Source organism: Rhinoderma darwinii, unplaced genomic scaffold, assembly GCF_050947455.1.
Source record: "Rhinoderma darwinii isolate aRhiDar2 unplaced genomic scaffold, aRhiDar2.hap1 Scaffold_2642, whole genome shotgun sequence".
NCBI classification, from domain to species: domain Eukaryota; kingdom Metazoa; phylum Chordata; class Amphibia; order Anura; family Rhinodermatidae; genus Rhinoderma; species Rhinoderma darwinii.
The window spans coordinates 8029-24241 of NW_027462938.1; the positions used below are offsets into that span (position 1 = coordinate 8029).

The following is a 16213-nucleotide window of genomic DNA, read 5'->3' on the forward strand; positions in this document are numbered from 1 at the left end:
AAAATTGACCGTACTTCTTACCTGCTCAAGAATTTTATTGGTGATTTTAAATTGAAAGATTGCTGGAGGGAACTCTTGCCTGCGGACCCAGGCCCCACCTGGTCCAATGGAAGAGTGAGCTCCAGAATTGATTTTATTTTCACTTCTAATAGTTTTATTCCCAAAAAATGTTTGCTTTTAACAAATATTTTATCTGATCACAAGCTCCTTTCGGTGCACCTGGAGCTAGAGGGAGAGCAAAAAGCTTGTAGGGGTCCCTGGAGACTAAACACCACACTCCTGGAGGACCCCATCATTAAAGAGGAGTTTGTGCGGACCTACCAGTGTTGGCAGTCCCATAGAGCGCCCAGTCAGCCTATGCTACACTGGTGGGAGGGCATTAAACCCAAAATCAGAGCTTTTTTTATTCGAGCAGGTAAGAAGAAAGCCAAAGAGAAAAAACAATGGTTTTATGTTCTTAATAAACGTTTACATGTACTTTTTAAATTGAAGGAGATTGGTATGGATGTTGATGATGATATCTTAAATCTTAAAGCTGAAATAAAACATGCCATAGAAGAGAAAGGGAAACAAATAATTTTTAATTCACATGTAAAGCACCTCGAGGATGGCGAGAAGTGTTCCCGGTTCTTCTTCAAAAAGGTAATGGATAAACGAGATGTCATTTTAAACCTTGAAGGAGAAACCACTATGGTCGGCATTTTAAATTCTGCTTTTAATTTCTACCAATCTCTTTTTAACAAGAAAAATATTGATCCTTCCTTTTTAGAACATGTTCTTAATTCCCTTGATGCCAAGCTAGATATTTTAGACCAGGAAGTTTTATCCCGTAATATTACCTTGGAGGAACTTTTATTTGCTTTTAAAAGTTTTTCTAATGGGAAAGCTCCTGGGGAAGATGGTCTGCCCATCGAATTTTATCATGCTTTTTGGGAAATTTTAAAGAATGACATGTTTTTATTGTATAAGGAAGTTTTTATTACTGAAGAGCTGCCCCCTTCCTGGAGGAGGGGGATTGTGTCCTTAATTTTTAAAAAAGGTGAGAAGGACCAGTTAAAAAACTGGCGCCCTATTACTCTTTTAAACGTTGATTGTAAAATTTTAGCTAAACTAATAACAATCCGTTTTAAACCTTTTATTCATAAATTAATCCATCCAAACCAGGTATGTGGGGTACCTGGGAGGTCAATTACTGAGTCCCTGAATATTTTACGTGACATCATTTGGTATTTTAAAGAAAGGGGTCAAAGCCTTGCTATTTTATCCTTAGATTTCGAGAAGGCTTTTGACCGGGTCTCCCATGAATATCTTTTTATGGTTCTTAAAAAGATGGCTGTTCCTGAAATTATTTTAACACGTATTAAGCTTTTATATCGATCCTGTTTTAGCCAAATTTCTATCAACGGATTTTTAACTAAAGGTGTTCCTCTTTTATCAGGGGTGAAACAGGGGTGCCCGTTGTCTCCGCTCCTTTTTATTTGTGCCATAGAACCTCTGTTCACCCTAATAAGAGATGATAAAGTCATCAGAGGCGTGCCCATACCTGGAGGAAGGGGGAACCAGGTAAAAATCCTAGGCTATATGGATGACGCCACCATCCTATGCCCAGACGCCGCTTCTATGAGAAGGGCATTGAGGAACACCGGCTTTTTTTGTGAAGCCTCTGGTTTTAAATTAAACGTTGATAAATGTGACTGTTTTTATACTGGTGTATGGGATTCCTCTGTGACACCAGGAGTTAACATGCAGCAGGATCAGATAAAAATTTTAGGAATTGTTTTTAATCAAGAAAACGATGGGAGACCCAATTGGGATTCAGTAATTGCCAAAATGGAAAAAAAGGTTTTAATGTGGAATTTGAGAAATCTCACCATGGAGGGAAAAGTTTTAATAATTAAATCTGTTTTATTACCCATAATGCTTTATGTAGCTATGGTTTTCCCTCCAACAATTTTATATATTAAAAAAGTGACCAGGATCTGTTTTATGTTTTTATGGGGTTCCAAAATGGAAAAACTAAAACGTGATTTTATGTACAGATGTAAGGACAATGGCGGGAGAGATGTTCCTAACCTTTTTAACTTCTTTTACATTAAATACTTTTGCTTCTGTTTTAAAATGTATAATTCTGATGGTATTTTTAGCTACTTTTTAAAGTACGCTACGGGCATGATTTTTAAACGATGGTTTCGTGTCCCTTTGAATTCTCCTGTGCTTCTGTGTCCCCCAAAACAATATGCGGTGCTCGAAAAAACTGTCAGGCTCCTAGGTCTCCAAGAATTGGAGCCTGACATATTGGGGGACCAGAAAAAAGTGTCACTCTCCTGTAGGCGGCAGGAGGATACACTGGCAGTTTCAAATTTCTCACAGGCAAGGTCCAAGGTGGTGTGGCGGAACGTTTTCGGGAAATTTATGGCAAATGTGCACAAGGACCTTGCCTGGGCAATCGTTCACCAGTGCCTCCCTACTCGTGAATTCCAGCATAGGCGAGGACTGGTGGCGAGAGCCAAGTGCCCGAGAGACAGGTGTGGTGACGACGAGACGGTAATGCACCTGTTTTGGAACTGCCCATATGCACAGGAGGTTTGGAGGAAGGCAGGCCCATTGCTGAAATGGGCCTGCGGTCTTAAAGATCTTAAATTTGAATACGTGTTTTATGGTCTTTTTAACTGCCCAAGTTTTAAACAGCAAATGGTCTGTTGGATCATTTTAAACTGTTTTAAGAATGCCATCTGGAAGGTTAGGAACATTCTGCTTTTTAAACATGATTTTATTGACGTTAAAAATTGTGTGAAATATGCCCTAAGTGAAATGTATATTTATTATCTTAGGGACAAAAAGCAGCTAGGGGTAAAAGAAGCAACATCCATGTGGTGTTTGCAAATGTGGAATACTATAACATTGTAAATAAAAATGGTTTTATTCTTTTATGTCTTTTATGCCCTGTATAAATTTTATCCTGCTATTGTTCTGTACTTTTATTATAACATCTGTATTACTGGTCTTATTATTATTACTTTTGTATTCATTTAAATGTATGAATATTCATGTATTATGCCATTGATTTTATCTTGTGGTTTCAATTTTAAAAAAAAGTCTGTAAAATATATTATTTTTGCCAATAAAAAACTTTGTTGAAACCTTATCTGTTCTTATCAGTTTAATATCTGATACGTCCCCTATCTGGGGACCATATATTAAATGGATTTTTAGAACAGGGAGATGGAAATAGAGCTTGCTCTGTCCACTCCACGCATTGACCTGGTATTGCAGTATTTCCAGGACCGGTGCACCCTTCCCTTATGTGTTGACTAAAATCAGATTCCAAAAGTGTTTTTTCTCTTTGCCATTGTTTCTGTCTTTCTGAAGGGATCTCCCCTTTTAATCCCATTATTTCAACACCTGTTGGACAATGCATTTGTACAGTCATGTGTGATAATGAGCTCATTTATTAAATGCAATTAATGAATACATTGCCACCTCTTGTTGTGTGTGTGTGTGTGTGTGTGTGTGTGTCTTCTGTGTTTCTGTGTTTCCGGCATTTCACATTGGAACAGCTCATTCACCTTCCTTGTCTTCTCTCCGCCCTCCCTCCCTCCCTCCCTCCTAGGTAAGTTAAAGAGCTGCACCTGAGCCAGCCACTGATTGATGCAGCACCACAGTCAAATAGTGGAGTGGAGTGGAGTAGGGGAACAGCAAACAGCCATTAAAGCAGCCAGCCGCCTACCCGCCACAATGGACCTACCTGTGTACACTAGGTGGATGTGATGGAATGTACTGTCGTCCCTACATTTCAAGAAGAAGTAAGAATTGCAGTTGCAACAAACCCTTGCTTGCCTACAAAGAGAGCAGCAATTTGGATTTGTTACTATGTTACCTGGAAGAATAACAAACTGTGCAAGGATGGAGGTTGTAGGAGCAAAGAGAAGTTGTCTGTAAAGTTGGTGGATGCCTATTTTCCATTTTGCAGTCCCTTGTCTCCCTCTTGTGGCCTCCTGGAGGCAAATAAATGTGCAAAAAAAAGACAGCCTGGCGGCCGGCTGTTGCAGTGTTGCCCTCTCAGGCAACACTGAGTGACTGACTGAGCCTCACAGTCTTATATAAAGTTCAGACGGAACTTTGCACGTGTCATAGTGGAGCCCTCAGGATTCCAGAGCCAGCTTTCTGACATCATAATGGGGCCTGCCTCAGAGATAAAAGCCTGGGCCCAGGCAGTGTTGTTCAGTGCTGCTCAGCAGGCAGCACAGGACTGGATTAAAGCTGATACAAGGTGTGAAGGAACAAGGGGTGGCTGTGGGCATGCACTTGCTGCCGCTGCCAGTGTTTATCTGCATGGCAGGAGGGCATTTGGGCGTTGCCAGGAAGGCGTTTTTATGTAGATTCCTCCTCTTTCAGCACTGCATTGTGGTGCAAGCAAAAGAAGCAAATCCTGTCTGGCTTCCTCTCCGGCCTTTATTCACCTCCCGCTTAGTAGCTGTAAATGTGTGTGAGCCTGCAGGGCCCCATGGAATTGCCTAGGAGTAGGCTGAATCGCTGCAAGGGGTGAACAGCAGTATGGGACAGGCTCGGGCAAGGCAAGGGCCGCTCGGGTTATCGCTTCTCGGCCTTTTGGCTCAGATCAGGTTTATTGCCTGGTCTGGGCCGGGGGTTCGGTCTTTCGTGGAGTCCTCTCCGACGTTTTTGGGAGCGATCACCGTGCCGTTGGGCATTCCATATCAAGATGGCAGCAGTGCGGAATACTATTCGTTTTGTGGTAAAAGAGCAGAGGAGAGACGAAGTGGATACTGGGCACATCATTGAGAACATCCTTCTGGACCTGGCTGGAGTTAAGTTGGTAGAGGTATTCTGTATCCAAGCTTTCAGCAATATTGCTACGTATGATGTATCCTTTTTTGAGGCCGCCTACTGTCTAAATGTTTTTCAGTTGCTCAAGGAGAAACACATGCATGAGGCTTTAACATCTATTGAAGTGCAACCTCTTTTTTCAGCAGTGGAGAAATGTATTACCATCCACATGTATAACCCATTTCTGGATAGAAGGCTGGTCAGGGCCTTTTTAGCTCACTACTGTACCCATGTTAGAGGTGGTGTGGAGCAGAAGAATCTATGGGGAGTTTTCAATGGTGATATCAAGTACTGGGTCAGGCTGAAACCTGACTCCAGCTGTATTGGAGGAGTGATGAATCCTCCTGCTAATTTTTCAATTGGTGGTAATAAGGGGTATCTGTATTACCAAGATATGCCATGCTTTTGCAGATCATGTTTTTCCTACGGGCATACCAAAGATGCATGTAAAGGCAAGGTTTGCAGAAATTGCAAGGAAACCGGACATGAGGCTAGTGCATGTATTTCCCCATCCAGGTGTGATATTTGTGGTTTGCCTGGCCATACCTGTAGGAAATGTCCAAAGGTGTTTCCTTTCTTAGGACAAGAGAGAAGAACATGGGGCAGACAGGTGAGAACAACAAGTTCCCTTGCTGCCTCTTCTGAGGAAATTTCAGAGCCTGCTGGCAGTGTTTCTGTGTCTGCTTGTCAGGACCCAGGGAAAGCTGTATTAGGAGAGGTTCTAACCTCACATACTAACAGCATGGAGTTGGGTGTGGTCCCTCCTGCAGAGCAAAGTGTTGATGAAGCACCTGGGGTTATACCTATGGAAGGTGAAGACACAGCGCCACCTATTGGGTGTGCTTCCCCTGATGATGGTGCAAGTATGCAAATTTTGTCTTTTTCTAGCCCAGAGTCAAAAATGGAAGACTCAGCTAAAGTGGAGTGGTCAATATCGGAGGAGGACGAGAAGGAGGCCAGGATGCCTAGTGCCACTAGTGCGGAAATCTTCCATAAAGTTGTCTCAAAAAGGGGGAAGTCTGGAAAAGCGGTGAAGAGACTGAAGATAGGCTTGTTGGAAGATTCGGCTCATGCAAATCCTTTCTCATTGTTGGACAGTGACTCTAGTTCTAGCCCTAAGTCATCTGAGGTGGCCTCAGAAGTACCCAGCTCTCCTGGGGAAGGTTTCCTCAGTGAAGTCAATGTGGCGAATCTGGAAAGAGCGATGTATTTCCCTGGGACGTGATATGTTCTGGTTTTTCATGGCTTTCCATTGCACTAACCATACTATGCCCGCATGTCTTTGAGATTAAAAATTGTCTCACAAAATGTACGGGTGTTCTCCTCTGCTCACAAGCGTGCTGCAGTCCTGGACTTTTTGGCCTCTAAGGGCAGTGACATTGTTTGCGTACAAGAATGTGGTTTATCAAAAATGCCCAGGAAAGAAGAATGGAAGTTTGGGGAAGCAATTTGGTCTTTTTCTTCCACAAATAGGAATGATGGAATTGGTATCCTCTTCAAAAATAATGAGTTTGTCATCAAACAGACTCAAATTATACAGGAAGGAAGATGTGTCTGCGTGTTACTAGCCTATAAGGGGTGGCAGTTTAGGCTAATCAATATCTATGGCCATGCTGTGAAAACTGATAGGTTGGCACTTTTTGATAGTTTAAAATTTTTTCTACACGGTAAAGTTCCTGTCATTATTGTTGGTGACATTAACTGTATCCTGGAGAAGCAGGCCCGAGCTGGGTCCACAGAGTCTAATGTGGATGTCACTGGAGTTTTGTGGAATAAAATTTTGCAGGACTTTGCTTTGCAGGACGCTGTCACCAGGAAACCAGGTCCATTTACCTATCATGCCGATGACGGAAGAACGGATTCTCGTCTGGATTTTTTCTTTTTTTCTACCTCTGCAATGAAATGTGTAGATTATACGCAGGAGAGAGTGTGGTTTTCAGATCACGAGTGTTTGTTGGGGGTTTTTGTTATAAATAATTTCTTTTATGGTAGAGGGGTATGGAAGATGAATGTCAGTTTTCTGTGTGATGAAAGGGTAAAAACTAGGTTTGGGGAAAAATATGGTTTTTGGGCTAGAAAGAAAAGTTCTTTCTCTAATGTGTGTGAATGGTGGGTATGGGTGAAAAAAAAGATTGGTGGGTTTTTTAGACAGATAGGATATAGAAGAGCGAGAAGGAAAAGATTGCAATATTCACGCTTTAACATGCGGATGACGTTCCTTCATCAATGTAAAAATTTGGGTATGGATGTAAGACACGATTTGGAAAAAACAAAAAAAGATATTAAGGAGTGGTTCCGAGAAAAAGGGAAAGAAATAATATTTAGGTCTAAGGTGGAGGTTAGAGATAATCACGAGAAATGTACTAGATTTTTCTTTAAAAAAATGTGTGGTGGAAAAAGTGGAATGAATGTGTTACTGGATAAGGATGATAAAGAGGTGTTTGGTAAGGATGTGATTGATGTGGTGTCTGATTTTTATAAACAACTGTATGATGTGAAGAAGTGTGATTTGGGTGATGATGAGGAGTTTCTGGATATTGTGTGTAATTTTGTTCCTGAAAGTGAATGTGAGTCTTTGCTTGGTGAGATTATGGATGGTGAAATAAAGGATGTGGTGGGAAGTATGGCTAAAAATAAGTCTCCAGGGATCGATGGAATACCAGCTGAGTTCTATGGGAAATATTGGGACATAATTGGGAAGGATGTTATAGATGTTATGAGAGTGTTGTTTTCTGGGACGAATATGTGTGATGTGATGAAGAAGGGTATGGTAGTTCTGTTGCATAAAAAAGGAGATAAGAGGCGTTTAGAAAACTGGCGACCAATTACTTTGCTGAATACGGATTATAAAATTTTTGCCAAGCTGATTGCGAATCGTATGAGAAATGTGATTGGGTGTGTGATTGATGAGGATCAGGTATGTGCGGTACCAAAAAGGAAATTGCATGAGAATATGGCGTTGGTGCGGGATATGCTTGAGGATTGTAAGGGTCGGAATAAGAAGGTGATTGTGTGTGCGTTAGATTTTGAGAAAGCGTTTGATCGTGTGGCGCATGTGTTTTTGTTTAAAGTGTTAGAGAGAATGGGTTTTCCGGTTCAGTTCGTGAGTTTGTTGAAGAATTTATACGCGAATGCAAAGAGTTGTGTGCAGGTGAATGGGTTTTTTTCCGAATCATTTAGTATTATGTCTGGTGTGCGACAGGGTTGTCCGTTGTCTCCCATCCTATTTATTTGTGCGATTGAACCATTGTTGCAAATGATTAGAAATGATAAGGTTGTGAAAGGTTTGGTGGTGCCCGGGTGTGATGGAAAACGTGTGAAAGCTTTGGGATATATGGATGATATTTGTGTATTGTGTGATTCAGTGTATGATATGTCCAGAGTGAAGTTGATTGTAAACATGTTTTGTATTGCGTCTGCTTTTAAAATAAATTGGGGTAAGAGCAAATTTAAATTTTTTTTCAGTAATGAGCGAGTGAGTGATTCTGATATGGAACAGGTGGATGGTGTGAAAATTTTGGGTATTGTGTTTGATGATGAGTTGAAAGGGAGAGAAAGTTGGGATGAGTTAGGTGGTAGGATTGTGAGAAAGTTGGAAATGTGGAGAATGAGGGATCTTTCTTTTTCGGGGAAGGTTTTAATTGTCAAAAGTATTATTCTACCTATGATTTTATATGTTGCTCTGGTTTTTCCTCCTGCTGTTGATATGTTAAAAAAAGTGAATAGAGTTTTGTTCCTTTTTTTATGGGGGAGCGGGATTGAGAAGGCAAAGAGAGAAATTCTAATGAAAAGCAGACGAAATGGAGGCCTTGATTTCCCAAATTTGGAGATCTTCATTGGAATTAATTGTGTACGGTTTTTTGTAGAGCTTTTATTTAAAGAATCCAAGGCTTCCAGAATGTCGAAGTATCTAGCTGGAACGGTGATTCAGCGTCTAAGGTGGGAAAAACGTAATTTATGTAAACCAATTGCTTTTCAGTGCACAGGGTGGTATTTGTATGTTGAAAAATTTATTAAAAAGTTCCAGCTAGAGGATGTAAGAATGGAGAGATTTTTGAGCGAAAAGAATGTTGTGAGAAGTATGTGTATGAATAATGTGATGTGTTCTGTAAATGGTTTGAATTCGATGGAGTCTAAGTCTGTGTGGAAGAAGATTGTTACGTATGATGTGTCAAATAAGCAGAAAGATTTGTTATGGATGTCGGTACATGGAGTGTTGCCTGTAAGGAGTGTGCAGAAAAGAAGAGGTTTGGTTGCATCTGAAAGGTGTCCGAGAGAAGGTTGTGGGGATGATGAGGATGTGAGTCATGTGTTTTGGTCGTGTAAGCATGCAAAGGATGTTTGGAAAAAGTTGAGTGGGTTGTGCGAAGAATTGACTGGTTTGAAGAGTTTGACGTATGAAATTGTCTTGTTTGGTTTGTGTAGTTTGGGTAGTGAAAAGGATAGAGTGTTGTGGATTTTTTTGACTTGTGTGAAAGAGGTATTGTGGAATACGAGGAATTTGAATGTGTATAAAAGAGAAGTATTTGAGATGGAGGATGTGGTTAGTATGGTATTGGCTAAATTGTATTTTTATTATAAATGGGATCTAGAAAAAGGTATGGATGCGGAAGGGATATGGCGAATGTTAAAATGGAGGTATTTAGTTTGAGGAATTTTGTTTGACTTATCTTGTATTTGATGGAAAAATAAAATAATGAACCAGAGTGATGAGATTTTTTGAAAAATAGAGAGGTGGTTTGAACAACTACAGTTCTCGGTTTTATTCAAAAAAACCTGAATGGTTTAATAAAAAAAAAAAAAAATCTGTTCTTATCAGTTTAATATCTGATACGTCCCCTATCTGGGGACCATATATTAAATGGATTTTTAGAACAGGGAGATGGAAATAGAGCTTGCTCTGTCCACTCCACGCATTGACCTGGTATTGCAGTATTTCCAGGACCGGTGCACCCTTCCCTTATGTGTTGACTAAAATCAGATTCCAAAAGTGTTTTTTCTCTTTGCCATTGTTTCTGTCTTTCTGAAGGGATCTCCCCTTTTAATCCCATTATTTCAACACCTGTTGGACAATGCATTTGTACAGTCATGTGTGATAATGAGCTCATTTATTAAATGCAATTAATGAATACATTGCCACCTCTTGTTGTGTGTGTGTGTGTGTGTGTGTGTGTGTCTTCTGTGTTTCTGTGTTTCCGGCATTTCACATTGGAACAGCTCATTCACCTTCCTTGTCTTCTCTCCGCCCTCCCTCCCTCCCTCCCTCCTAGGTAAGTTAAAGAGCTGCACCTGAGCCAGCCACTGATTGATGCAGCACCACAGTCAAATAGTGGAGTGGAGTGGAGTAGGGGAACAGCAAACAGCCATTAAAGCAGCCAGCCGCCTACCCGCCACAATGGACCTACCTGTGTACACTAGGTGGATGTGATGGAATGTACTGTCGTCCCTACATTTCAAGAAGAAGTAAGAATTGCAGTTGCAACAAACCCTTGCTTGCCTACAAAGAGAGCAGCAATTTGGATTTGTTACTATGTTACCTGGAAGAATAACAAACTGTGCAAGGATGGAGGTTGTAGGAGCAAAGAGAAGTTGTCTGTAAAGTTGGTGGATGCCTATTTTCCATTTTGCAGTCCCTTGTCTCCCTCTTGTGGCCTCCTGGAGGCAAATAAATGTGCAAAAAAAAGACAGCCTGGCGGCCGGCTGTTGCAGTGTTGCCCTCTCAGGCAACACTGAGTGACTGACTGAGCCTCACAGTCTTATATAAAGTTCAGACGGAACTTTGCACGTGTCATAGTGGAGCCCTCAGGATTCCAGAGCCAGCTTTCTGACATCATAATGGGGCCTGCCTCAGAGATAAAAGCCTGGGCCCAGGCAGTGTTGTTCAGTGCTGCTCAGCAGGCAGCACAGGACTGGATTAAAGCTGATACAAGGTGTGAAGGAACAAGGGGTGGCTGTGGGCATGCACTTGCTGCCGCTGCCAGTGTTTATCTGCATGGCAGGAGGGCATTTGGGCGTTGCCAGGAAGGCGTTTTTATGTAGATTCCTCCTCTTTCAGCACTGCATTGTGGTGCAAGCAAAAGAAGCAAATCCTGTCTGGCTTCCTCTCCGGCCTTTATTCACCTCCCGCTTAGTAGCTGTAAATGTGTGTGAGCCTGCAGGGCCCCATGGAATTGCCTAGGAGTAGGCTGAATCGCTGCAAGGGGTGAACAGCAGTATGGGACAGGCTCGGGCAAGGCAAGGGCCGCTCGGGTTATCGCTTCTCGGCCTTTTGGCTAAGATCAAGTGTAGTATCTGTTCTTATCAGTTTAATATCTGATACGTCCCCTATCTGGGGACCATATATTAAATGGATTTTTAGAACAGGGAGATGGAAATAGAGCTTGCTCTGTCCACTCCACGCATTGACCTGGTATTGCAGTATTTCCAGGACCGGTGCACCCTTCCCTTATGTGTTGACTAAAATCAGATTCCAAAAGTGTTTTTTCTCTTTGCCATTGTTTCTGTCTTTCTGAAGGGATCTCCCCTTTTAATCCCATTATTTCAACACCTGTTGGACAATGCATTTGTACAGTCATGTGTGATAATGAGCTCATTTATTAAATGCAATTAATGAATACATTGCCACCTCTTGTTGTGTGTGTGTGTGTGTGTGTGTGTGTGTCTTCTGTGTTTCTGTGTTTCCGGCATTTCACATTGGAACAGCTCATTCACCTTCCTTGTCTTCTCTCCGCCCTCCCTCCCTCCCTCCCTCCTAGGTAAGTTAAAGAGCTGCACCTGAGCCAGCCACTGATTGATGCAGCACCACAGTCAAATAGTGGAGTGGAGTGGAGTAGGGGAACAGCAAACAGCCATTAAAGCAGCCAGCCGCCTACCCGCCACAATGGACCTACCTGTGTACACTAGGTGGATGTGATGGAATGTACTGTCGTCCCTACATTTCAAGAAGAAGTAAGAATTGCAGTTGCAACAAACCCTTGCTTGCCTACAAAGAGAGCAGCAATTTGGATTTGTTACTATGTTACCTGGAAGAATAACAAACTGTGCAAGGATGGAGGTTGTAGGAGCAAAGAGAAGTTGTCTGTAAAGTTGGTGGATGCCTATTTTCCATTTTGCAGTCCCTTGTCTCCCTCTTGTGGCCTCCTGGAGGCAAATAAATGTGCAAAAAAAAGACAGCCTGGCGGCCGGCTGTTGCAGTGTTGCCCTCTCAGGCAACACTGAGTGACTGACTGAGCCTCACAGTCTTATATAAAGTTCAGACGGAACTTTGCACGTGTCATAGTGGAGCCCTCAGGATTCCAGAGCCAGCTTTCTGACATCATAATGGGGCCTGCCTCAGAGATAAAAGCCTGGGCCCAGGCAGTGTTGTTCAGTGCTGCTCAGCAGGCAGCACAGGACTGGATTAAAGCTGATACAAGGTGTGAAGGAACAAGGGGTGGCTGTGGGCATGCACTTGCTGCCGCTGCCAGTGTTTATCTGCATGGCAGGAGGGCATTTGGGCGTTGCCAGGAAGGCGTTTTTATGTAGATTCCTCCTCTTTCAGCACTGCATTGTGGTGCAAGCAAAAGAAGCAAATCCTGTCTGGCTTCCTCTCCGGCCTTTATTCACCTCCCGCTTAGTAGCTGTAAATGTGTGTGAGCCTGCAGGGCCCCATGGAATTGCCTAGGAGTAGGCTGAATCGCTGCAAGGGGTGAACAGCAGTATGGGACAGGCTCGGGCAAGGCAAGGGCCGCTCGGGTTATCGCTTCTCGGCCTTTTGGCTAAGATCAAGTGTAGTATCTGTTCTTATCAGTTTAATATCTGATACGTCCCCTATCTGGGGACCATATATTAAATGGATTTTTAGAACAGGGAGATGGAAATAGAGCTTGCTCTGTCCACTCCACGCATTGACCTGGTATTGCAGTATTTCCAGGACCGGTGCACCCTTCCCTTATGTGTTGACTAAAATCAGATTCCAAAAGTGTTTTTTCTCTTTGCCATTGTTTCTGTCTTTCTGAAGGGATCTCCCCTTTTAATCCCATTATTTCAACACCTGTTGGACAATGCATTTGTACAGTCATGTGTGATAATGAGCTCATTTATTAAATGCAATTAATGAATACATTGCCACCTCTTGTTGTGTGTGTGTGTGTGTGTGTGTGTGTGTCTTCTGTGTTTCTGTGTTTCCGGCATTTCACATTGGAACAGCTCATTCACCTTCCTTGTCTTCTCTCCGCCCTCCCTCCCTCCCTCCCTCCTAGGTAAGTTAAAGAGCTGCACCTGAGCCAGCCACTGATTGATGCAGCACCACAGTCAAATAGTGGAGTGGAGTGGAGTAGGGGAACAGCAAACAGCCATTAAAGCAGCCAGCCGCCTACCCGCCACAATGGACCTACCTGTGTACACTAGGTGGATGTGATGGAATGTACTGTCGTCCCTACATTTCAAGAAGAAGTAAGAATTGCAGTTGCAACAAACCCTTGCTTGCCTACAAAGAGAGCAGCAATTTGGATTTGTTACTATGTTACCTGGAAGAATAACAAACTGTGCAAGGATGGAGGTTGTAGGAGCAAAGAGAAGTTGTCTGTAAAGTTGGTGGATGCCTATTTTCCATTTTGCAGTCCCTTGTCTCCCTCTTGTGGCCTCCTGGAGGCAAATAAATGTGCAAAAAAAAGACAGCCTGGCGGCCGGCTGTTGCAGTGTTGCCCTCTCAGGCAACACTGAGTGACTGACTGAGCCTCACAGTCTTATATAAAGTTCAGACGGAACTTTGCACGTGTCATAGTGGAGCCCTCAGGATTCCAGAGCCAGCTTTCTGACATCATAATGGGGCCTGCCTCAGAGATAAAAGCCTGGGCCCAGGCAGTGTTGTTCAGTGCTGCTCAGCAGGCAGCACAGGACTGGATTAAAGCTGATACAAGGTGTGAAGGAACAAGGGGTGGCTGTGGGCATGCACTTGCTGCCGCTGCCAGTGTTTATCTGCATGGCAGGAGGGCATTTGGGCGTTGCCAGGAAGGCGTTTTTATGTAGATTCCTCCTCTTTCAGCACTGCATTGTGGTGCAAGCAAAAGAAGCAAATCCTGTCTGGCTTCCTCTCCGGCCTTTATTCACCTCCCGCTTAGTAGCTGTAAATGTGTGTGAGCCTGCAGGGCCCCATGGAATTGCCTAGGAGTAGGCTGAATCGCTGCAAGGGGTGAACAGCAGTATGGGACAGGCTCGGGCAAGGCAAGGGCCGCTCGGGTTATCGCTTCTCGGCCTTTTGGCTAAGATCAAGTGTAGTATCTGTTCTTATCAGTTTAATATCTGATACGTCCCCTATCTGGGGACCATATATTAAATGGATTTTTAGAACAGGGAGATGGAAATAGAGCTTGCTCTGTCCACTCCACGCATTGACCTGGTATTGCAGTATTTCCAGGACCGGTGCACCCTTCCCTTATGTGTTGACTAAAATCAGATTCCAAAAGTGTTTTTTCTCTTTGCCATTGTTTCTGTCTTTCTGAAGGGATCTCCCCTTTTAATCCCATTATTTCAACACCTGTTGGACAATGCATTTGTACAGTCATGTGTGATAATGAGCTCATTTATTAAATGCAATTAATGAATACATTGCCACCTCTTGTTGTGTGTGTGTGTGTGTGTGTGTGTGTGTCTTCTGTGTTTCTGTGTTTCCGGCATTTCACATTGGAACAGCTCATTCACCTTCCTTGTCTTCTCTCCGCCCTCCCTCCCTCCCTCCCTCCTAGGTAAGTTAAAGAGCTGCACCTGAGCCAGCCACTGATTGATGCAGCACCACAGTCAAATAGTGGAGTGGAGTGGAGTAGGGGAACAGCAAACAGCCATTAAAGCAGCCAGCCGCCTACCCGCCACAATGGACCTACCTGTGTACACTAGGTGGATGTGATGGAATGTACTGTCGTCCCTACATTTCAAGAAGAAGTAAGAATTGCAGTTGCAACAAACCCTTGCTTGCCTACAAAGAGAGCAGCAATTTGGATTTGTTACTATGTTACCTGGAAGAATAACAAACTGTGCAAGGATGGAGGTTGTAGGAGCAAAGAGAAGTTGTCTGTAAAGTTGGTGGATGCCTATTTTCCATTTTGCAGTCCCTTGTCTCCCTCTTGTGGCCTCCTGGAGGCAAATAAATGTGCAAAAAAAAGACAGCCTGGCGGCCGGCTGTTGCAGTGTTGCCCTCTCAGGCAACACTGAGTGACTGACTGAGCCTCACAGTCTTATATAAAGTTCAGACGGAACTTTGCACGTGTCATAGTGGAGCCCTCAGGATTCCAGAGCCAGCTTTCTGACATCATAATGGGGCCTGCCTCAGAGATAAAAGCCTGGGCCCAGGCAGTGTTGTTCAGTGCTGCTCAGCAGGCAGCACAGGACTGGATTAAAGCTGATACAAGGTGTGAAGGAACAAGGGGTGGCTGTGGGCATGCACTTGCTGCCGCTGCCAGTGTTTATCTGCATGGCAGGAGGGCATTTGGGCGTTGCCAGGAAGGCGTTTTTATGTAGATTCCTCCTCTTTCAGCACTGCATTGTGGTGCAAGCAAAAGAAGCAAATCCTGTCTGGCTTCCTCTCCGGCCTTTATTCACCTCCCGCTTAGTAGCTGTAAATGTGTGTGAGCCTGCAGGGCCCCATGGAATTGCCTAGGAGTAGGCTGAATCGCTGCAAGGGGTGAACAGCAGTATGGGACAGGCTCGGGCAAGGCAAGGGCCGCTCGGGTTATCGCTTCTCGGCCTTTTGGCTAAGATCAAGTGTAGTATCTGTTCTTATCAGTTTAATATCTGATACGTCCCCTATCTGGGGACCATATATTAAATGGATTTTTAGAACAGGGAGATGGAAATAGAGCTTGCTCTGTCCACTCCACGCATTGACCTGGTATTGCAGTATTTCCAGGACCGGTGCACCCTTCCCTTATGTGTTGACTAAAATCAGATTCCAAAAGTGTTTTTTCTCTTTGCCATTGTTTCTGTCTTTCTGAAGGGATCTCCCCTTTTAATCCCATTATTTCAACACCTGTTGGACAATGCATTTGTACAGTCATGTGTGATAATGAGCTCATTTATTAAATGCAATTAATGAATACATTGCCACCTCTTGTTGTGTGTGTGTGTGTGTGTGTGTGTGTGTCTTCTGTGTTTCTGTGTTTCCGGCATTTCACATTGGAACAGCTCATTCACCTTCCTTGTCTTCTCTCCGCCCTCCCTCCCTCCCTCCCTCCTAGGTAAGTTAAAGAGCTGCACCTGAGCCAGCCACTGATTGATGCAGCACCACAGTCAAATAGTGGAGTGGAGTGGAGTAGGGGAACAGCAAACAGCCATTAAAGCAGCCAGCCGCCTACCCGCCACAATGGACCTACCTGTGTACACTAGGTGGATGTGA

General features: G+C 43.5%; 5 non-coding genes and 1 pseudogene across 5 annotated transcripts; all 6 read left to right on the plus strand.

Annotated features, from left to right (window-relative positions):
• Positions 1-3106: 3106 nt before the first annotated feature.
• LOC142703238 (U2 spliceosomal RNA) lies at positions 3107-3298 on the plus strand. The gene has a single exon (XR_012867458.1). It is a non-coding gene; the product is annotated as a U2 spliceosomal RNA (small nuclear RNA).
• Positions 3299-9600: 6302 nt separating this feature from the next.
• Positions 9601-9803, plus strand: LOC142703233 (U2 spliceosomal RNA; annotated as a pseudogene).
• A 1294-nt stretch (positions 9804-11097) lies between these two features.
• On the plus strand, positions 11098-11288 carry LOC142703232 (U2 spliceosomal RNA). The gene has a single exon (XR_012867454.1). It is a non-coding gene; the product is annotated as a U2 spliceosomal RNA (small nuclear RNA).
• Positions 11289-12582: 1294 nt separating this feature from the next.
• LOC142703235 (U2 spliceosomal RNA) lies at positions 12583-12773 on the plus strand. The gene has a single exon (XR_012867455.1). It is a non-coding gene; the product is annotated as a U2 spliceosomal RNA (small nuclear RNA).
• A 1294-nt stretch (positions 12774-14067) lies between these two features.
• Positions 14068-14258, plus strand: LOC142703236 (U2 spliceosomal RNA). The gene has a single exon (XR_012867456.1). It is a non-coding gene; the product is annotated as a U2 spliceosomal RNA (small nuclear RNA).
• Positions 14259-15552: 1294 nt separating this feature from the next.
• LOC142703237 (U2 spliceosomal RNA) lies at positions 15553-15743 on the plus strand. Its single transcript, XR_012867457.1, has one exon. It is a non-coding gene; the product is annotated as a U2 spliceosomal RNA (small nuclear RNA).
• Positions 15744-16213: the final 470 nt, after the last annotated feature.